Here is a 22,633-nt window from a genome sequence, read left to right as displayed (position 1 = left end):
CGCACCCGACATCGCCCCATGTAAATAGTTCCGTCATATGCACATGCTGTACACGACACACACACACTCTTAGATGCACTCACGACACGATCATATTTATTACCACGTAGGCACATATCTTTGTAAAAAGGGGGGATGTCATGATATTCAAACACACACATCATGATGGACACACCAACAGGCAAATCAGAGCACACAACACCACAACCAATCACACACAAGAACACCAACCACATAAAAAGCACGAGCACGACACCTGGTGGTCAGTAGGTCTGGGACAAAGACACGGAGAAGAGCTGTTACAAAATCACAAACAGGGAATCCCCACGTGCAGAGTGTCAAGACAAAACTGTACATAGTAAGTTTAAATAAAATAGCGTTGTACCATATACAACCGTGTTGGCTCATCTGTGTGTCAGAACACCCAACACCACATATGTAGCACCTTAAATTGCATCAGGCTAAGCCTGGCGCATGAGAAGAGGAATTTACCCTGCTTAGGGCATCAGCCCACATACCCTCCTCTATCTCCTCCCCTAATTCTTCTTCCCACTTTCCTTTTAGTTCGCCCACCGACTCCTCCCCCTCTGCCCTCATCTCTCTATAAATCTCTGACACCTTGCCCTCTCCGACCCACACCCCTGAAAGCACCCTGTCCTGTATCCCCTGTGTCGGGAGCAACGGAAATTCCCTCACCTGTTGTCTAGTAAACGCCCTCACCTGCATATATCGTAAGAAATTTCCCCGGGGCAACTTATACTTTTCCTCCAATGTTCCCAAGCTTGCAAAAGTCCCATCTATAAATAAATCTCCCACCTTCCTAATTCCCAACTGGTACTAGCTCTGAAATCCTCCATCCATTCTTCCTGGGGCGAACCTATGGTTGTTCCTGATAGGGGACCCCACCAGGGCTCCCCGCACCCCTCTCTGTCGCCTCCACTGTCCCCAGATATTCAGTGTTGCCGCCACCACCGGGTTCGTGGTAAACCTTTTAGGTGAGAACGGTCCCTTTACAGGACTTTATCTCCAGTCTTTTCCACGCCGCTCCCTCACCCTCCATCATCCATCTACGTATCATTGCCACATTGGCGGCCCAATAGTAATCACCCAAGTTCGGTAGTGCCAGTCCTCCTCTGTCCCTACTACGCTGAAGGAACCCCCTCCTTACTCTCGGAACTTTCCCTGCCCACACGAAGCTCGTGATGCTCCTGTCTATTTTATTAAAAAAGGTCCTGGTGATTAGTATAGGGAGACATTGAAATACAAATAAGAACCTCGGGAGGACCATCATCTTAATTGCTTGCACCCTGCCCGCCAGCGATAGAGGCTGCATGTCCCACCTCTTGAAGTCCTCCTCCATTTGTTCTACCAGCCGAGACAGATTAAGTCTGTGCAAGGTTCCCCAGCTCCTAGCGATCTGAATCCCCAGGTATCGGAAGTTTCTTTCCACTTTCCTTAGCGGTAAGCCTTCTATCTCTCTACTCTGGTCCCCTGGATGTATCACAAATAATTCACTCTTCCCCATGTTTAGCCTATACCCCGAGAATTCCCCGAACCCTCTCAAAATTCGCATAACCTCTATCATCCCCCCCCGCTGGGTCCGACACGTATAACAATAGGTCATCTGCGTATAACGAGACTCGGTGTTCTTCTCCCCCTCTAATCACCCCTCTCCATTTCCTGGAGTCTCTCAACGCCATGGCCAGAGGTTCAATTGCCAACGCGAACAACAATGGAGACAGCGGGCATCCCTGTCTTGTTCCCCTATATAATCGGAAATACTCCGATCTATGTCGACCTGTAACTACGCTTGCCGTTGGAGCCCCATAAAGAAGTCTAACCCAGCTAATAAACCCGTTACCAAACCCAAACCTCCTTAACACCTCCCATAAATTCTCCCACTCCACCCTATCAAATGCCTTCTCTGCGTCCATTGCCGCCACTATCTCTGCCTCCCCCTCCACTGGGGGCATCATTATCACCCCTAATAGTCGTCGCACGTTAACATTCAGTTGTCTCCCTTTTACGAACCCTGTCTGGTCTTCGTGCACCACCCCCGGGACACAGTCCTCTATCCTCGCTGCCAGTACCTTTGCCAGCAATTTGGCGTCCACGTTCAATAGTGAAATAGGTCTATAGGACCCGCACTGCAACGGATCTCTGTCCCTCTTCAAAATTAGCAATATTGTCGCCTCCGACATCGTCGGGGGTAGAGTCCCCCCTTCCCTGGCCTCATTGAACGTCCTCGCCATCAACGGGGCCAACAAGTCCACATATTTTCTGTAATATTCCACCGGGAACCCGTCTGGCCCCGGGGCCTTCCCTGCTTGCATGCTTCCCAGTCCCTTAATAACCTCGTCCACCTCAATCGGCGCCCCCAGGCCTGCCACCTCCTGCTCCTCCACTTTCGGGAACCTCAATTGGTCCAGGAACTGCCGCATCCCCTCCTCTCCCTCTGGGGGTTGAGACCTATACAGTTCCTCATAGAAGGTCTTGAACACCTCATTTATCTTTCCTGCCCTTCGCACCGTGTCTCCCCTTTCGTCTCTAATTCCTCCTATCTCCCTCGCTGCTGCCCTCTTTCGCAATTGATGCGCCAACAGGCGACTAGCCTTTTCCCCATATTCATACCTCCTCCCCTGTGCCTTCCTCCACAGTACCTCCGCCTTTCTGGTGGTCAGAAGGTCAAACTCCGTCTGGAGTCGTCTCCTCTCCCTGTACAATTCCTCCTCCGGGGTCTCTGCAAATTCCCTGTCCACCCTTAAAATCTCCCCCAGTAATCTTTTCCTTTCCTTGGCCTCTGTTTTCCTTTTGTGGGCCCCAATAGAGATCAGCTCTCCTCTGACCACCGCTTTTAATGCTTCCCAGACCACTCCCACAGGGACCTCGCCGTCGTCATTGACCTCCAGGTATCTCGCAATACACCCCCTCACTCTTGCACACACTCCCTCATCCGCCATCAGTCCCACATCTGATCGCCAGAGTGTTCTCTGCTCCCTGTCCTCTCCTACTTCCAGGTCCACCCAATGAGGGGCATGATCCGAAACCGCTATGGCTGAGTACTCGGCTTCTTCCACCCTAGAGATCAACGACCTTCCCAAAACAAAAAATCTATCCGGGAGTACACTTTATGGACATGGGAGAAGAAGGAAAACTCCCTAGCCCTAGGTCTAAGAAATCGCCATGGATCCACTCCCCCCATTTGGTCCATAAACCCCTTAAGTACCTTGGCCGCTGCCGGCCTTCTTCCGGTCCTTGAGCTGGATCTATCTAGCCCCGGGTCCAGCACCATATTAAAGTCCCCTCCTAAAATCAAGTTTCCTGCCTCCAGGTCCGGTATACGCCCCAGCATCCGTCTCATGAATCCCGCATCGTCCCAATTTGGGGCATACACATTAACCAACACGACCTCCATTCCCTCCAGTCTACCACTCACCATTACATATCTACCTCCGCTATCTGCTACGATGTTCTTTGCTTCAAATGCTACCCGTTTCCCCACCAAAATGGCCACCCCTCTGTTATTTGCGTCCAGTCCTGAGTGGAACACCTGTCCCACCCATCCTTTCCTTAGCCTAACTTGGTCCGCCACCTTTAGGTGCGTCTCTTGGAGCATAACCACGTCTGCCCTTAGTCCTTTCAAATGCGCGAGCACGCGGGCCCTTTTTATCGGTCCGTTCAGGCCTCTCACGTTCCACCCCGTGTGGGGGAACACCCATCCGCCTTGCGCCTGTCTTCCCGCCTTATTCTTTCTGGCGCGGGAACATCCCTTTACCTGACCCGCCTCTTATGGCACAGCTCCCTTTCCCCTCCCCCTCTCCTTCCCCGTTCTCCGACTATGTCCCGTCTTTCCCCCCTCACCGGCGCCCACATTTCCCCAATGTCTCCCCCCTTCCCTGTTTACTTCTCAATTAACTTCCACCGTAACATTAACAAAAACAATAACAATAACATTTCCTGCAGCATCAGTCCCTCAGTTCCGGTCCAATTTCTCTTCTTTGATGAAGGACCATGCTTCCTCCGCCGTCTCGAAATAATAATGTCTCTCCTGATACGTGACCCATAGTCTTGCCGGCTGCAGCATCCCAAACTTCACCTTCCTTTTATGCAACACCTCTTTGGCTCGGTTGAAGCTCGCCCTCCTTCTCGCCACCTCCGCACTCCAATCCTGGTATATCCGTACCACAGCATTCTCCCATCTGCTACTCTGCACCTTTTTAGCCCATCTCAGGACCTCTTCTCTGACCTTAAGGCGGTAAAATCGCACGATTATCGACCCCGCTTTTGGTCTTCTCGCCGGAATCCAATTTGCCCACTCCACCTCCATGTGGCCCGCAGGGGCCTCAGCACCCATCAGTGAGCTCAGCATCTTACTTGCATACTCTCCACAGTCCACTCCTTCCACACCCTCAGGGAGACCTAGTATCCGAAGGTTCTTCCTTCGCGCTCCGTTTTTTAGGGCCTCGATCCTTTCAGTACACTTTTTATGAAGTGCCTCATGCGTCTGAGTCTTAACCGCCAGGCCCAGGATCTCGTCCTCAATATCTGTCACCTTCTGCTCCACCACGCGGAGCTCAGTCTCCTGGGTCTTTAATGTCTCCTTGAGCCCCTCAATTGCCTGTAGCATCGGGGTCAGCACCTCCCTCTTCAGCAGCTCCACGCACCGTCTCACGATTTCATCCTGCTCAGGCCCCCATGTCGCCTGCGCTTTCTCCGCTGACATCTTGTACTTCTCTCTTTCTGACCATTTGGTCGACGATTCCTCGCGCTGCAGCCACCGCCGCCGGTTTTTTCCTCCTTCGTTTGGGGGGGACTCCCTTCTCACACACCCCACACCGGGTTGCGTCGTCAAAAAATTCCCCGTTGGGGCTCTTAAAAGAGCCCGAAGGTCCGTCGGAGCTGGAGCCGCCGAAGCGTGCGGCGAGCTAGGCATCACCGCAACCGGAAGTCGCAGCTGTACCCTTTCAACCAACGGGTCCGCCTTGTGGAGCCATACGTGCTTGCGGAGGAGGACGGGTCCTGGAGCTGCCAGCCATGTTGGGCGAAGCCCCGGAGGTGGACTTCATAGGGAAGGCAAGGAGACGTTCATGGGGGGTTTCATTGGTCGCAGTGCAAAGTAGCGATCGGATGGACTGGAGGGCGTCGTGGAGGACTTCCTGCCAGCAGGAGACCGGGGGACTTTTAGACCATAGGGCCAGCAGGACGGCCTTCCAGACCGTCCTGTTCTCCCTCTCCACCTGCCCGTTTCCCCGGGGGTTGTAGCTGGTCGTCCTGCTCGAGGCAATGCCCTTGCTAAGCAGGAACTGACGTAGCTCATCACTCATAAAGGAGGATCCCCGGTCGCTGTGGACGTAAGCGGGGAAAGCGAACAGGGTGATGATGCCATTGTGGGCTTTGATGATGGTGGCAGACGTCATATCAGGGCATGGGATGGCGAAGGGGAATCTGGAGTATTCATCGACCACGTTCAGGAAGTTCATGTTTCGGTCGGGGGGGGGGGGGAGGCCCTTTGAAGTCCATGCTGAGGCGTTCAAAGGAGGCCTTCACCAGGTGCGCTCGGTCTGGCCGGTAGAAGTGCGGTTTGCACTCCGCGCAGACCTGGCAGTCTTTGGTGACCGCCCTGACTTCCGCAATGGAGTAGGGTAGGTTGCGGGCCTTTATGAAGTGAAAGAACCGGGTGACCCCTGGGTGACAGAGACCATCGTGTAGGGCCCGGAGTCGCTTGTGCGCTGGCACATGTACCTCGGGATAGGGCATCGGGGGGGCTCGTTGAGCTTCCGGGGCGATACAAAATCTCGTAATTGTAGGTGGAGAGCTCAATCCTCCACCTCAAGATTTTATCGTTTTTGATCTTGCCCCGCTGTGTGTTATTAAACATGAAGGCAACCAACCGTTGGTCAGTGAGGAGAGTGAATCTCCCGCCGGCCAGGTAATGCCTCAAATGCCGCACAGCTTCTACAATTGCTTGGGCCTCCTTTTCGACGGAGGAGTGCCGAATTTCGGAGGCATGGAGGGTGCGGGAAAAGAATGCCACGGGTCTGCCTGCCTGGTTGAGGGTGGCGGCCAGAGCGACGTCTGATGCACGCTCTCGACTTGAAAAGGGAGGGTCTCGTCAACCGCGTGCATCCCGGCCTTGGCGATGTCGGCCTTGATACGGTTGAAGGCCTGGTGGGCCTCAGCCGTCAGGGGGAAAACTGTGGAGTGGATGAGTGGGCGGGCCTTGTCTGCATAGTTAAGGACCCACTGGGCATAGTATGAGAAGAACCCCAGGCATCGTTTGAGGGCCTTGGGGCAATGGGGGAGGGGTAGTTCCATGAGGGGGTGCATGCGGTCGGGATCGAGCCCTAGGACTCCATATTGCACAATATAGCCGAGGAAGGCTAAGCGGTTGGTGCTGAACACGCACTTCTCCTTGTTATACGTGAGGTTCAGGAGTTTGGCGGTGTGGAGAAATTTGAAAAGGTTAGTGCGTGGTCCTGCTGGTCGTGGCCGCAGATGGTGACGTTATCGAGGTACGGGAAGGTGGCCTGCAGCCCGTACCGGTCAACCATTCAGTCCATCTCCCGTTGGAAGATCGAGACCCCATTAGTGACGCCGAAGGGAACCCTAAGGAAGTGGTGAGCACACACATTTACACTCTGCCTACTGGGTGGAACCAGCAGGCAGGGATCTGCCCCTGTACCTGTAGTACAGGAGCCTTACCGTATTACCTCATATATGCATTATACAAACAGTGGTGACTACCACAATCTGTCAATGCTTGCTTATGGACTGGCTATTGTGATCAAGCATGTGCCGCCATATGCTTTCTCCAGGCTTTATGGATGGCAGACAGAGTACAGTTTTCCCAGTGAAACCTAATGATTTATTACCACTCCTTGACCTACAGGCAACTCTGCGATTATTTCTTGCAAAAATGCACTTTTCTTAAGCTAACTAGCTATATGAATTCCAGTTACAAGCCGCTGTGATTCATTCCGGTATGCTAGTATCCATGACTGAGAGGGAGCAGAGACTTGCCTTAAATCGGTGTCTTTTCTTTATGTGTGTTATAATTTAAATAATCTGCAATGGATGAATACAAATGACTACAATTACACATTTCTTTCCGAGTGCCCATTAAAAGGACACCGCCAGCCAGGTGTGATGATTTCAGCAGCGCCATCTTTGGTCCTGGTCGCTCCTGACTTGGGCGCTCGAACTGTACATGCTCAAAGCATGCACAGTCTTGACAGGAAACGCAACGGTTTAGTTCCATATCCCAAAACGCCCACTCCCCAACAAATGTTTGTGACAGTTTTGACATTCCACCTTGAATTACTAACCACACTTCCATCAACCTTCAGCAGTTAGGGACTTTTTGATCCCCCATATCTATTGCCTCCAAACTATGAAGCATTCATTCATGATATTGGCAATAGTTTCTTTCTTTATTTGACACAATTTCTGTTCTGGTTTCACTCATTACGATTTTCTATTTCAGTCACACACAGAAGCAAGAAATTACATAGTGAGTTTCCCAGAATAGTTTAGTTAGCCTGAAGTTTTAATGAATTTAATGGCACGGTCGCATACTGAGCACTGTTGCTTCACAGCGCCATGGCCATGGGTTCAATTCCTGCTTGGGTCACTGTCTGTGTGGAGTCTGCACATTCTCCCTGTGTCTGTGTGGGTTTCCACCGGGTGCACCGTTTTTTCCCCACAAGTCCCGAAAGACGTGCTGTTAGGTGAATTGGGCACTCTGAATTCTCCCTCTGTGTACCCGACCATCAAGGCGTCAGAATGTGACGACTAGGGGATTTTCACAGTAACTTCATTGCAGTGTTAATGTAAACCTACTTGTGACAATAAAGATTATTATTAATTAATCCTGCAGTTGAGACAACAAATGATGGCGGAATAAATTCTCTCGGAATCTTGGTCCCAGATTATTAAAGCAAAACGCACTTTTTGAAATGATCAACTTACCAGCACTTTAGAGTCACAGCCATATTACTTACAGCTTTAAGCTGAGTATTCCAGTGTGCATATTAATCATGTTTTGACTATAGATGGTACATGATACCAGGTATTCATTAAGGCTGACATCAGTATAATTTATAATTGGTTACTCATAAATATATACAGCATGCTGGTATATTTTCCAACCAAAAGAAAACAATCTCATATAAACCAAACTGAAGCACTAAGATAATTTGGGCTGTGCACTGGCCATTGTACATTACAGCCATGGTGACCAGGAGGTCCCAGGTTTAATCCATTGTTAACTCTTGGCTGGGATAGCACCAGGAACACTGAAATTATTCTCAACCAGGAAGCTGTCCATTCCTTTTTTATTTCTTTTTTGTTTAAATTTAGAGTGCCCAATTTTTTGTTCCCAATTAAGGGGCAATTTAGCGTGGCCAATTCACCTATCCTGCACATCTTTGGGTTGTGGGGGTGAAACCACGCAGACATGGGGAGAACGTGCAAACTCCGCATGGACAGTGACCCAGGGCCGGGATTCGAACCCGGGTCCTCAGCGCCGGCATCCCAGTGCTAACCACCGCGCCGCATGCCGCCCTGAAGCTGTCCATTCCTGATCACTAACTATTAACCCCTACTAAAATATGTGAATTTGCATGTTGTATGAGGATTCGAGTGGGGATGGCTGTGCCAACCTCTTAAGGTACAATGTTCATGCATTCAATTAATTGCTTTGCATTCAATGAAAAGCATAATTGATCAGGCCAATCCAATCCCATCAGTTTCTCAATGGGTGTGTTGGGTTAAAATTACTCATAACTTATTCATTGTTGGGGTGGCTCCAAAGTCCACAGTACAGTAATACACCTCTTTGTGGGCAGCATGGTAGCACAGTGGTTAACACAGTTTCTTCACAGCCCCAGAGTCCCAGGTTCAATTCCCGGCTTGGGTCCCTGTGTGTGCGTGGGTTTCCTCCGGGTGCTCCGGTTTCCTCCCACAGTCCAAAGATGTGCAGGTAAGGTGAATTGGCCATGATAAATTGCCCTTCATGTCCAAAAAGGTTAGGTGTGGTTACTGGGTTACGGGGATAGGGTGGAGGCGTGGCCTTAAGTGGGGTGCTCTTTCCCAGGGCCGGTGCAGACTCGATGGGCCGAATGGCCTCCTTCTGCACTGTAAATTCTATGAAATGATGCAAAGTGATGTCCATGTAAATCTGTGATAGGCTGCCATTCTTTACCCTGTACACAAGTAGACAAATCTAACCTGCCAATTACTGCCCCATCAGTCTGCTCTCAATCATCAGTAAAGTGATGGAAGGGGGTCCTCAACAGCGCTATCAAGTGGCACCTTCTGAGCAATAACCTACTCACTGATGCTCAGTTTGGGTGCCATCAGAGTCACTCAGCTCCGACATGGACAAAGGAGCTGAATGCCAGAGGTGAGGTGAGAGTGACATCAAGGCAGCATTTGATCAAATACGGCATCAAGGAGTCCTCATAAAACTGGAGTCAATGGGAATCGGGGAGGGGGAGAGGGGGGGAACTCTCCGCTGGTTGGAGTCATACCTGGCACAAAGGAAGATGTTTGTGGTTGTTGGAGGTCGGTCATCTCAGTACCAGGATATTACTGCAGGAGTTCCTCAGAGTAGTGTCCTCGGCCCAACCATCTTCAGCTGCTTCATCTATTTAAAAAAAAAAATTGAAGTGCTCAGTTCTTTTTTGTTCCAATTTAGCATCCACCTACCCTGCACATCTTTGTGGGGGTGAGACCCACGCAGACAAACGGAGAATGTGCAAACTCCACACAGACAGTGACCTGGGTCCAGGATCGAACCCAGGTCCTCGGCACCATGAGGCAGCAGCGCTAACCACTGCGCCACCATGCTGCCCCAGCTGCTTCATCAATGGTCTTCTTCCCAACATAAGGTCAGAAGTGGTGATGGTCGCTGATAGCTGCACAATGTTCAGCTCCATTTGTGACTCCTCATGAAGCAATCTAGGTGCAGATGCAGCAAGACCTGGACAATATCTAGCCTTGGGCTGACAAGTGGCAAGCAACATTCACACCACACAAGTGCCAGGCAATGACTATCTCCAATAAGAGAGAATCAAACCATTGCCCCTTGACATACAACGGCATTACCGTCACCCCACTATCAACACCCTGGGGGTTACAATTGACCAGAAACTGAACTGGACTAGCCATATAAATACTATGGCTACAAGAGCATGTCAGAGGCGAGTAACTCATATCCTGACTCCCAAGAGCCTTTCTGCCACCTACATGGCATAAGGCAGGGGTATGATGGCATACTCCCCACTGACCTGGATGACTGCAGCTCCAAACCCAAGAAGCTCAAAGCTCAACACTATTCAGGACAAAGCAGCCAATTTTGATTGGCAACCCTTCCACAAACATTCAAACCCTCTACCACCGACGCACAGTAGGAGCTGTGAAGCACTGTTTACAAGATGCACTGCAGGTTCCTTAGGTAGCACCTTCCAAACCCACAGCCACTACCATCTAGAAACATAAGGGCAGCACCTGGAAGATCCCCTCCAAGTCACATCCTGACTTGGAAATATATCGCTGTTCCTTCACTGCTGCTGGGTCAAAATCCTGGAACTCCCTGTCTAATAGCACAGTGGTTGTACCTACACTACATGTACTGGTTCACCTTCTCAAACATCTCCCCAGGGGCAATTAGGGATGAGCACCAAATGCTGACCTAACCAGTGAAGTCCACACCCCGTAAAAATGAATGAAGTGAATTAAATTAATAAATAACAACAGGTCAAGTATACAAGGGCTTGGATCAGAAGGGTGGCCGTCACCAGAAGTCCCCAAGGCCGCCTCCTCAACCTTGTCCCTCGCCTGAGGTGTGGGTGATCCTCAGGTTAAATCACCACCAGTCAGCTCTCCTCCTCAAAGAGGAAAGCAGCCAATGGTCATCTGGGACTATGGCGACTTTACTTTACCTATCATTACACTGCTGAACGGGCACAGTGGCGGACAACATTGTGCAGTGCCCTGTTGAGTAGCTCTGTGTTACAAAGCACGGACCCAATGGATTGATTTGTATTAGATTTTGCAACATTGTGTATAGTTACATTTCACTGGATGCCATGACGGATTGAATAGTACCACAGCATTGCCAGAGGCCCGCTCCGCCATTCCCCACCCCCGACCGGCCGAAGTTCCGACGGTATAGATCTAATGTGGTCCTGCCGGTCGGGAAACTAGCGTGGCGACAGCGGACTCAGTCCGTGGCCGCTCTGGTTGGGGGCGGGCCGATCGGAGGGCAGGGGGGTCCTTATACGCAGCCGGGAAATGTTTGGGCGGGCGGTCCGGGTTGGTCGCGCGGCCGATCGGGGGGCTTATTTTAAGGGTCCAGCTCCGCGGTCCGAGTCCACCGTGGAGAACAGCGCGGCTGCTGTAGGCCGCTGCCGTGCACATGCGTGGCCTCCGACCCGGAAGTGCGGGGACCCGTATCTGCAGCAAAAGCTGCTAGATTTACGCCGGGTCCCTGCTAGGCCCTGCAGGGCTAGGAATAAGTGGCCCGTTCACCCCAGTTTTTCTGGTGTGAAAGTCCACAGTTTTGATGCCGGTGTGTGGGCATTATCCCAATAATGGTTAATCCAGCCCCCTACACCTGGAACCATCCAACGCTCCGATTAAATTCAGACTTTGGATGGTTCTGATTCCATGAGCAGAATAGTTACCTAAGAAATGTTAGAAGGATTAAAAGCACTCCTAAAACCTGTGTAACTATACGCCTGACCCTTTGAATCCCCATTTTCTAAGTACCCGCCCAACAATTCTAACCAGGCCTGGGTCAGAGGTCTGGATGACAAATGTGCAGCTCCAGTCTAAGGTAAGCGAAAAGGAATGGAATGACAATCTGACGGTGATTGCCACTCCATGGAAGTTCGGGCCCATTATCTATAATGCCACTTCACAAAATGCACTATTATTTTGTTTTGTTGTGTTAGAAGCCAGAGAAGCCATACAATGCAGAAGGAGGCCATTTGGCCCATCGGGCCTTCACCGACCCTCTGAAAGAGCACCCTACCTAGGCTCACTCCCCTACTTTATCCCTGTAACCCCACTTAACCTGCACATCTTTGGACACTAAAGGGCAATTATTTCACGGCCAATCCAGCTAACCTGCACATCTTTGGACTGTGGGAGGAAGCTGGAGCACCCGGAAGAAACCCACCCAGACATGGGGAGAAAGTGCAAACTCCACACAGACAGTCATCCAAGGCCGGAATTGAACCCGAATTCCTGGAACTTTGAGGCGGCAGTGTGTGGTAAACTGTTACTGTACTGCATGTATTGTGGTAAACCACTGCCTGATGGCTCTGCCTCTCCTTGGGCTCAGTATAAAGGTGGCTGACCTCCGGCCCTCCCCAGTTCAGGATCAGTGGCCAGGAGGCTTTCTATTTAGCTTATTAAAGCCGCAGTTTCATTCACGACTCGTCTTGTGTTAATTGATGGCACATCAATTTAATAAGCTAAACTTTTAAGATGAATTCATCACTCAAGCCTGATTGCCTGGACCCACAAGCAGCCGATGCCACTGCGACATTCGAGTACTGGCTAAGCTGCTTCGAAGCTTACCTCGGATCCTCCACCGACCTCCAAAAGCTTCAAATACTCAATGCACGGGTGAGCCCACAAGTTTTCCTTCTTATCAGAGATGCCCCCTCGTATACGGAGGTGATAATGCTGCTGAAGGGACAGCACGTAAAGGCAGTAAACGAGATGTACGCCAGGCACCACCTTGCCATTATGCGACAACGCCCCGGAGAATCACAAGCCGAATTCCTGCGTGCCTTGTGCAGTTTTGTTCACTACTCGTCTTGTGTTAATTGATGGCACATCACAGTGCTAACCACTATGGCACTGTGCCACTACATCAAACTTTTGGAATGTTATTCCAGCTTGTGCTGCAACATGGGCTGTTATACTTTGTATAGTCCTACGTTGCTGACTGTAGTGCCACGTCTTTGAAGATTGTCACGGTTTATTTAAGGTACTATCATTTCAGATTTCCAGTATCGTCAGCATTTTGCTTTTGTACTGGTGATTGTATCCCACTAACATTTCCATTCCCGGCTGTGCTGCAGCACTGCGCCAGTTCATTCACCCAGATGTCTGGCCCTGCCGTGGCGGTTTTTCTCATGACGGATGCGGTGATCCATTTAAACCCCATTGACTTTGGCGCAACCAACTGGATGGGCTGGAAAATTCCACTCTTAGTGGCAGTACTGGAATGGGGGGTGAGTTATGGCAGGCTTTTTAACGTTATAAATTATTTTATATTAACACCTACAAGTGTAACAAGTACTGCGTGACTTGTAATATCACAAATTCCAATATGACATATCAGCATTTCCATTCATTTTTACCTGGTTTCCTTCCATCAAACTCCTGGGTTACGGAAGCTCCTTTGCCAGATTTTCTCACTCTCTTTTACCTCAAATGGTCTCCAGCAAACATTTACACCTCCTTTGGATCCACCTTTTGTTTATAATCGTATGTCATCATCATCTGCTTTTGTCTGACGTCAACGCCACTTTGTCATTTCATTACTTCTGCCCATTTTTGTCCTGTATTTGCTTGAAAACAATTCATTTTAAACATCTTCAAGTTCTGATGTCAAGGGCCAGCAATGTTTCTCTGTCTCCAAATGCTCTCTGACCTGCTGTTTGTTTTCAGCATTTTCCGATTTAAAAAATTTTAGAATCCAACATCCCCAATATTTTGCTTTAGCTTTATTGACTGGTAGCGGCTGCACGGTGGCACAGTGGTTAGCACTGCTGCCTCACAGCGGTGAGGACCCAGGGTCGAATCCCAGCCCTGGGTCACTATCCGTGTGGAGTTTGCACATTCTCCCTGTGTCTGCATGCGTTTCGCCCGCAGAACCCAAAGATGTGCAGGGTAGGTGGATTGGCGACGCTAAATTGCCCCTTAATTGGAAAAAAATAATGCGTACTCTAAATTTATTTAGAAAAAAGCTTTGTTGACTGATTCTTTTTTTTTAGAAATTTAGTGTACCCAATTCATTTTTTTTCATGACTCATCGATCGACAGTTCCAACGCGCCACAGCAAAAAACCGCACTGACCTCCTCTGAAGACAAACACGGGACACAACCGACAGAGTACCCTTCGTCGTCCAGTACTTCCCCGGAGCAGAGAAACTACGACATCTTCTTCGCAGCCTTCAGCACGACATAGATGAAGATGAATATCTTGCCAAGGTCATCCCCACACCCCCATTACTTGCCTTCAAACAACCGCGCAACCTCAAACAAACCATTGTTTGCAGCAAACTACCCAGCCTTCAGAACAGTGACCACGACACCACACACCCTGCCATGGCAATCTCTGCAAGACGTGCCAGATCATCGACATGGGTACCACCATTACACGTGAGAACACCACCCACCAGGTACGTGGTACATACTCATGCGACTCGGCCAACGTTGTCTACCTCATACGCTGCAGGAAAGGATGCCCGAAGCGTGGTACATTGGCGAGACCATGCAGACGCTGCGACAACGAATGAACGGACATCGTGCGACAATCACCAGGCAGGAATGTTCCCTTCCAGTCAGGGAACACTTCAGCAGTCAAGGGTCTTCAGCCTCTGATCTTCTGGTAAGCTTTCGCCAAGGCGGCCTTCAGGCCATGCGACAACGCAGAATCGCCGAGCAGAAATTTATAGCCAAGTTCTGCACACATTAGTACGGCCCCAACCAGGACCTTGGATTCATGTCGCATTACACTCACCCCCCACCATGTGGCCTGGGCTTGTGAAATCCTACCAACTGTCCTGGCTTGAAACAATTCACACCTCTTTAACCTGGGATTACTCCTCTCCCCAGTCGCTCCATCTGGGCCTGTAAAGACTTAATTACCTGCAAAGACTTGCATTCCAAGTATCGTCTTGCATCTTTGACTTTGTCTATATATATGTTTCTGGAACCCACCTCTTCATTCACCTGAGGAAGGAGCTGTGCTCCGAAAGCTAGTGATTTGAAACAAATCTGTTGGACTTTAACCTGGTGTTGTAAGACTTCTTACTGTGCTCAGCCCAGTCCAACGCCGGCATCTCCACATCAATGTTTTACAAGGACAAGAAAGTTTCCAATTCAAGATGTTGGGTGTGATTCAACGACCCTGCTGTGCCTGGCGTGGATCCGGGCGCAATGGGTGAATTGCGCACGAGCCCCAAATCATGCTCCAAGTCGGCCGCAAAACCTCGTATAAGTCACCAGGCCTGCCCTGCCGGCACGATCTGGATCTCGACCACGCTGGGCGAGATCCAGACCAGCATTTTTAAATGAGTCATTAAATATCTGGATGCCAGGGACTCACCAGCCACACCTGGGGGACCTCGCCAGAGTGTCGCTCAATACTGGTCCACACAAACGTGGGAAACTGGTAATGGCACCAGGGGAGGCATGTCTCAGGCCATTGGAGGCCTCTGGGTGGTCCGAGACAGGCCAGGTTGGCACCCTCGCTGTCCCCCTGGCTCCTGGACACCTTGGCACTGACAGCCTGGCATTGCCATGTGGGTACCCTGGCAGTACTACCCAGGCACCATCAGGGTACCCAAATAGCATTGCCAGGGTTCCAGGCTGGCAATGCCAGAGTGCCCAGCTGCCAGGTTGGCTGTGCCAGGGGCCTGGCTCATGTGGGGGGGTTGCCAGGTAGAGGTGGGTTGAAGAAGGGTTCCTGGACGCCTTCCCAAGGTTGGGGTGTGAGGGGGGGACAAAAGGTGAGGGAATGGGGTCTGGAAGTGTGGGGGGGAGGAAGATCGGACTTCCGGACACAATGGCACTCTGATCTGCGAGGAGCCTGTCCTGCTGGCGAGCTGCAGTTTGCCACCAGGAAATCCCTCTAAGTGTGACCTTGGCAGAGAGAAACTCCCCGAGGCCAAAAAAAGCAGTAAAATGCCGTTGGACAGCGGGATGTTTCTCCGCGCTGCAGCTGCCGATAAACACCCAGCTTAACGAGCCGATCAGCAGACTTTAACTGGAGTCCTCTGAATCACAGTCATTATGCTTGAACACTATAGAATTATATATATGGAAAAAAACACTGAAAATACTTAACAAGTCTAGCAGCTTCTTTGGAGAGAGACATAGTTAACATTTCAGGTAGAAGATTATTGAATCCTCTATTGTGTTCAACACATTACACCTTGTAAAATGTCCAACAGAATACCATACCTTCCAATGTAAATGTATGTTTAAAGTGGTATTATGAGCAATGTTCATTTTATATTCTTCTAGGACTCCAAGAGGAGGAGGTGTAAGAAGCAAATAGACAGCATTCCGATAGTTGCAAGCACCAGAGAAGTCAGGAAGAGGAGAAGGCCATTGAGCATGTACCAACTTTCAATAAGATCATTGCTGATTGACAATCTAACTCCACATTCCTGCTTTATCCCCATATCCCTCTATCAATCTCTGACTTAAAATTAACAACTGACCTAGTCTCTATTGCAGTTTGCTGAAGAGTTGCAAAACTTTATCACTCTTTGTATGTAAAAGTGTTTCCTAAATTCACTCTTTATAATATCATGGGATGGTTACAGGGGCAACACATCAAACTTCAATGAATCAAAGAGATGTTGCTTCTTTATTGTGGAATTGGTGGGAACCTGAGCTATGTAAGGAACACCCAAGGTGCCTGCCTACTGAAGTGGTTGGAAAGTCAAAAGTATCCTGTCAGGGGAAGGATGTTGGGTTCCGTCACTGATGCAAGTTAGACATCATGTGCAGAATTTAGTGCCCACTCCAGGATGAGTTTGATGGTGGGTGGAGCAATTTACCAGGCAGGAGAGTGGCAGATGGGGGCTCATCACCTTCCTGCTGCTGTCCCATTTAAATTCATGGTGAGAAGGCTGTCCACCCTGCTGCCAATTGAGGCTGTAAGTGGACTATTGCTGCCATGGTATGTTTGTTTATGCCCACCCAGTTTGGGGTGTGGGGCAGGGAGGGGGCTGGAGGTGTCCTTTGCTTTCAGGCACAGTGTCAGATTGAGGGATGTGGCATCAGGAAGGGTGGGGGGGGGGGGGGAGTGACCCACTGAGAACCATATCCTGCCCTCGCTGCTGACCATCTCTCCGCAACCATAGCACCCACCCTGAAACCTGCTCTTCTGCTATCATCCACTGTGCCTGGGTCCATCCCTAACCACCCCTCTCCCAGGATCTTTGATCAAAGGGGAAGGATTCCCATTTGAGTGCCTGATTGGCATTTAATGTGGCGGGTCTCCTAAAAAGAGGTGAATTGGTTCGCTCACTGGCTGTCTAGCTGGCCCGTGAGAACTCCATCGCCTCCATTAAATATTGCCCAATATCACAAATTCAGGTTTCCTGTGATGCTTCTCTGGAAACGCTGCACAGAGATAATCTCAAAACAGCACACAAAGACTACCCTTTGAAAACAGAGATACAAGGCAGATGCAATGCACCGCTAAGAGAAGCTGTCAATAAAACCACAGATATCTTGCAGCCTTCTTCTCTGCCAAGAAAGTAACATTGCCATTTTAATATCATCATTCTAATGGAATTCAGTGTACATAAAGAAAACGTCACTTCAGTGAAGAGATTGGAAAAGCTCTGATTGTTCTCTTTAGAGTTGAATGGGTTAAGGAGGGATTTAACAGAAATATTTTAAAATATGAATGGTTTTGATAGAATAAATAATGAGACACTGTTTCTATTGGCAGGATGGTCCGTGACCAGAAGACATGGATTTAGTGTAATTGGCATCAGAACCTGAGGGAGTTGAGGAGACATTTTTACCACATGGTGGGCTGAATTCTCCCGTGCCTCCGCCGGCGAGCTCTGTGGAGGACAGAGTGGGACAAAGCTAAAGTAAAGAGGTGAAGTTAATTCAGGGAGAGAGCAGTTCTAAAGAGACTAGATGAGACAATGGAAAGATCAAAGGGAAAGAATGTTTTTTTTAATAAACATTTTATTGAGGTATTTCTTTGGCATTATAACAGTAACAAAAGCAACAATATACATAACAAGGAAAATATAAACATAGTGCAAATTCCACCTCCCTCTCCCACAGATCTTGCCATTACTGACCACCCTAACCTACGCTAATCTAACCCTCTCCCTCACCCCCTTTCTGCTGACGATTAGTTCTCTGCGAGGAAGTCGACGAATGGTTGCCACCTCAGGCCAAACCCCAACAGAGACCCCCCTGTCATGATATGCACTCATGCACATAATGAGGTACAGACAGGCAGTGGCAGACACCCAGTACAGCAAATCAACACACAGGACAGAACACAACCAATCACCAGGCAGAACGCTGGAAGGCAGTCTGGCACTATAAAAAACACGAGGCATCAACACTCTGCCTCTTTCCACTGGTGACAACTGTAGTGACAGTCAGGGTGTATATATCAGCACCTTCTACACGTGGCTCAGAGCTAGTCTGGTCTAGTTAGTTATAGTAAGCAGGTTTAGATTAGTAGAGTGTCAAACTCACAGCGAACTGTGTGCACTGCTCAGCAAGTTCAATAAAGCATATTGAACTTACATCAAAGTTTGGTGTCTACTTTCAAGTACAACTGCATCCAGTTGCAGTCCGTGTTACCCCAGGGTGATTAACACGACACCTCTCATGGCGAACTTAATTTTCTCCAGGCAGAGGAAGCTAGTCATGCCTGAAAGCCAGGTCTCCGATTTCGGGGGCTTTGGGTCCCTCCATGCCAGCAATATGCGCCTCCGGGCTACCAGGGAAGCAATTCCAGAACGTCCGCCTCCTTCTCCTCCTGGATTCCCGGGTCCTGCAATCCCCCAAAAATCGCCACCACTGGACTCATTGCCACCCTCATATTTAATACTGTTGACATGGCGTCAGCAAACACCTGCCAAAATCCCCTCAGCTTTGGGCATGCCCAGAACATTTGGGACATGGTTCGCTGGCCCCCTCCCGCACACTTCGCACACCTGCCTCCACCCCAAAGAATCTGGTGGAAAGAATGTTTTTCAGGAGGTACTGAAACCAAGGGGGGTAGCTGTTTTAGATCTCAACTTACAGCAGGAATGGGTGGTCAAACTCTCAGCAAACAGTGTGACCGGAGCCAGATCTGAAAAGCTGTTAACCTCAGAGGGCACTCCAATGGAGAATTAAAGATTTCTATGTGGTAAAAGAAAGAAGTCTCACAACACCAGGTTAAAGTCCAACAGGTTTGTTTGAAATCACAAGCTATCGGAGCGCTGCCACATGTAAGGTAAAAGTTACTGAATTTTGGACTTCCGGGTGCGGCTATGCAGAGCTAGGTCGCATATTCGGTAGCTCCCGCTTGGAACGGACTTTTGGGCTCTTTTACAGGCATTTGTTTGACATTTCCCGGTGTGGGAAGAAGACGGCAACATTCCCCTGACAGGGTCCCTCAGAAATGTTATGTCGTTTGGTTACCAGACCCGGCAGAAACAGTAAAAGATTTGGCTTGAGCTGCAGGAATAGACAAAAGCCTCTTCCAGCATGCAGGCAGGTGAAGGGCAAGCTTAAAGCTGCAATCTGACTTGAGGGCCTCTATCGAAGGTGAATTCTAGCAGCAGAGGGGACAACTGTGAAAAGATCTACCAAGGCCATTGAAGAAGCGGGGACGAGGCTTCCGGTGGCGGCCATGGAGGAGTAGGTCGCGCATTCGGCAGCTCCCGTCTGGAACCGACTCTCAGACCTTTTTCAGGAGTTTCCATAGACTTTTTGGGGCAGACTGGTGAAGCGAACACTGCCAAAAGGATTCCCTCTCGAGACTTCCGGTTGCGGCTATGTGGAGCTAAGTCGCACAATTGGCGGCTCCCGCAAAAACGGACTTTTGGGCTCTTTTCAGGGCCCCCAAGGGCACTTCTTCGACGTTTCCCGATGTGGGAAGGAGTTAATAATAGCTCCCCGTCAGTATATGGCTTTAACTAGGAGCGGGGCGACAAAAAAGGTAGTGGTGGACCAGAAGAAGGGAGGGAAGAAGGACAAAATGGCGGCGGGCGGAGACCAGGCAGCGTGGAGGCAGTGGGCGGAGGAGCAACAGGAGGGTATCCAGCGCTGCCTCAGAGAGATTAAAACGGACCTGCTGGAGCCGATGAAGGCTTCTATTGATAAGCTGCTGGAGACACAGACGGCCCAGGGGGTGGCGATCCGAGAGGCTCGACAAAAGATCTCTGACAATGAGGACGAGATCTTAGGCCTGGCGGTAAAGGTGGAGGCGCACGAGGTGCTCCACAAGAAATGGCAGGAGTGGTTCGAGGAGATGGAGAATCGGTCGAGGCGGAAGAATCTGCGGATTCTGGGCCTCCCGGAGGGGCTGGAGGGGCCGGACGTGGGGGCCTATGTGGTCACCATGTTGAACTCGCTGATGGGAGCGGGGTCCTTCCAGGGCCCCTGGAGCTGGAAGGGGCCCATAGAGTGTTGGCGAGGAGGCCCAAGGCTAACGAGCCTCCGCGGGTGGTGCTGGTGTGGTTCCATCGGTTCGTCGATCAGGCGTGTGTGCTCAGGTGGGCCAAGAAGGAGAGGAGCAGCAGGTGGGAGAACGTGGAGGTTCGGATATATCAGGACTGGAGTGCGGAGGTGGCGAAGAGGAGGGCCGGCTACAATCGAGCGAAGGCAGTGCTGCACAGGAAGGGGGTGAAGTTTGGCATGTTGCAGCCGGCGTGACTGTGGGTTACCTACAAGGACCGGCACCATTATTTTGAGTCTCCAGAGGAGGCGTGGGCCTTTGTTCAGGCCGAGAAGCTGGACACAGACTGAGGATTGGGATGGGCGATTGGGGACAGCGGTGGATATGTTATGCCTATTTTTGGTTCGCGGGGGGGGGCGGGGATGCGGGCCTTTGCATTGTTTTGGGTTTCTTTTTCTCTGTGTTTTTCTCTTTCGGGTTGGGAGGGTGGATGGTGCGGGTTGGGCACTGTTTTGGTTGGTGGCGGGGCCTGGTAGGTGGAGAGCGCGGGCTTTTTTCCCGCGGCGAAGACTGGGGGGCGGGGCCAGGGCGGGGAAGCGAGGATTGTTTCCTGCGCTTAGAACGGAGGGTGGAGGGGGAGAGCCTGTGGATGGGGAGCGGGAGAGGAGGGTGTGCCACACAATGGGAGGAATCGAAGGGGAGGCGGGAGTGGCCGGGGTCAGCAGGAGTCAGCTGACTTGCGGAAGTGCAATGGGGGGAGTAAACCAGTTAGGATGGGTCCTAACCGGTGGGGGGGGGGGGGGGGGGGGTATGGGGGGAAATCGAGTTGCTGCTGCTAAGGTCAAGGTGGAGCTGGAGCGAGTGGGGGGGGGTCGAGACGGGGGTATGCCGCGATGGGGAACGGGCTGGGTGTGGGGTGCGGGTGCGTGGCTGGCTGAGGACGGGTCATGGCTAGTCGGCGGGGGAGGGGGGCGGGTAGCCCCCTGATCCGGCTCATAACCTGGAATGTAAGGGGACTGAATGGGCCGGTTAAGCGGGCCCGCGTGTTCGCGCACCTGAAGGGGCTCAAGGCGGATGTGGTTATGCTCCAGGAGACACACCTGAAGGTGGCAGACCAGGTAAGACTGAGGAAAGGGTGGGTAGGTCAGGTGTTTCACTCGGGGCTAGATGCCAAAAATCGAGGGGTGGCGATCTTGGAGGGAAAGAAGATGTCATTCGAGGCGTCGAGCATTGTGGCAGATAATGGTGGTAGGTACATAATGGTAAGTGGTAAGTTGCAGGGAGAAAGGGTGGTACTGGTCAATGTGTATGCTCCGAACTGGGACGATGCGGGTTTTATGCGGCGTATGTTGGGTTGGATCCCAGACTTGGAAGTGGGGGGCCTGATAATGGGGGGAGACTTTAACACGGTGTTGGATCCGGCACTGGATCGCTCCAGGTCTAGGACGGGTAGGAAGCCGGCGGCGGCTAGAGTGTTGAGGGGATTTACGGACCAAATGGGAGGGGTGGACCCTTGGAGGTTTGCAAGGCCGGGGGCGAGGGAATTTTCATTCTTCTCACATGTCCATAAGGCTTATTCTCGAATCGACTTTTTCATTTTGAGTAGGGCGCTGATAGAGAGAGTAGAGGATACCGAGTATTCGGCAATAGCCATTTCGGACCACGCCCCGCATTGGGTGGACTTGGACATGGGGGAGGAGAGGGACCAGCGCCCGCTGTGGCGCTTGGAGGTCGGGCTGTTGGCGGACGGGGAGGTGAGCGAGCGGGTCCGAGGAAGTAGAGAGGTACTTGGAGACCAACGACAACGGGGAGGTCCGGGTGGTGATGGTATGGGAGGCACTGAAGGTGGTGGTGAGGGGAGAGCTGATCTCCATTAGGGCCCACAAGGAGCGGAGGGAGCGGGGGGAGAGGGAGAGGCTGGTGGGGGAGATGGTGAGAGTAGACAGGAGGTATGCGGAAGAGCCTGAGGAAGGATTATTGAGGAAGAGGTGCAGCCTCCAGGCCGAATTCGACCTGGTGACCACCAGGAAGGCGGAGGTGCAGTGGAGGAAGGCCCAGGGGGCGGTCTACGAGTATGGGGAAAAGGCAAGCCGGATGCTGGCGCATCAGCTTCGGAAGCGGGACGCAGCTAGGGAGATCGGGGGAGTTAAGGACAGGGGAGGGAGCGTGGTGCGGAGTGGGGTTGGCATCAATGGGGTCTTCAGGGACTTCTACGAGGAATTGTAC

The 22,633-nt window shown here is 51.0% G+C and overlaps 1 long non-coding RNA gene across 1 annotated transcript in view; it reads right to left on the bottom strand.

Moving 5' to 3' along the window:
* LOC140386029 (uncharacterized) overlaps positions 1–22,633 on the bottom strand; it is a 47,467-nt gene that overhangs the window by 6,488 nt on the left and 18,346 nt on the right. Inside the window, exon 2 of the long non-coding RNA XR_011933542.1 lies at positions 9,531–9,646. This is a non-coding gene — a long non-coding RNA (uncharacterized lncRNA). The remainder of the gene's footprint in view (positions 1–9,530; positions 9,647–22,633) is intronic.

This window comes from Scyliorhinus torazame, chromosome 11 (genome assembly GCF_047496885.1).
Source record: "Scyliorhinus torazame isolate Kashiwa2021f chromosome 11, sScyTor2.1, whole genome shotgun sequence".
Classification (NCBI taxonomy): domain Eukaryota; kingdom Metazoa; phylum Chordata; class Chondrichthyes; order Carcharhiniformes; family Scyliorhinidae; genus Scyliorhinus; species Scyliorhinus torazame.
This window is presented reverse-complemented; position numbering and strand designations above follow the sequence as displayed.